This window comes from Orycteropus afer, unplaced genomic scaffold, assembly GCF_000298275.1.
Source record: "Orycteropus afer afer isolate SDZICR_OR568_19922 unplaced genomic scaffold, OryAfe1.0 scaffold00105, whole genome shotgun sequence".
Lineage (NCBI taxonomy): Eukaryota > Metazoa > Chordata > Mammalia > Tubulidentata > Orycteropodidae > Orycteropus > Orycteropus afer.
In genome coordinates, this window is record NW_006921692.1 from 4,140,821 (window position 1) to 4,141,568 (window position 748).

Genomic DNA, 748 nt, shown 5'->3' on the forward strand with positions numbered 1-748 from the left:
ACAGTAACCAATTCATACTTGTCGATAATTAGATGAGTATCAATGGATTAAATGCACCACTCAAAAGACAGAGAGTTGCAGACTGGATAAGAAAATATAAACCATCAGTATTCTGTCTACAAGAGACACGCCTTAGGGAGAAAGTGACAAATAGACTCAAAATCAAAGGTTGGAAAAAGATATATTGAGCAAATGACAACCAAAAAAGAGCAGGAGTGGAAATATTAATTTTTGATGAAATTAACTTTAAGACAAAAACCACCATACAAGACAAGGAAGGACATTATATAATGATTAAAGGATCAACTAAACAAGAAGATATTTATTATGGTTATATGAAATGTTGCAAACATCTTCTCAGATCACGATGCTAACAAATTAGAAATCAACAATAGGAAGATCAATGGAAAAAGAGCAAATACACAGAAACTGAACAACACCCTCCTTGAGAATGACTGGGTTAGAGAAGAAATAAAAAATGAAATTCAAGAATTCCTTGAATGAAAGGAGAATGTAAACATAGCCTACCAAAATTTTTGGGACACAGCAAAAGCAGTGATCAGAGGCCAATTTATAGCAGTCAATGCACACATCAAAAAAGAAGAACTAAAATCAACACTTTAAACCAACATCTCCAACTTGTAGAGAAAAAACGGCAACAAAAGCCTACAATCACCAGAGGAAAGGAAATAATACAGATTTGAGCAGGAATCAATGAAACAGTAAATAGAAAGACAATAAAAAAAAA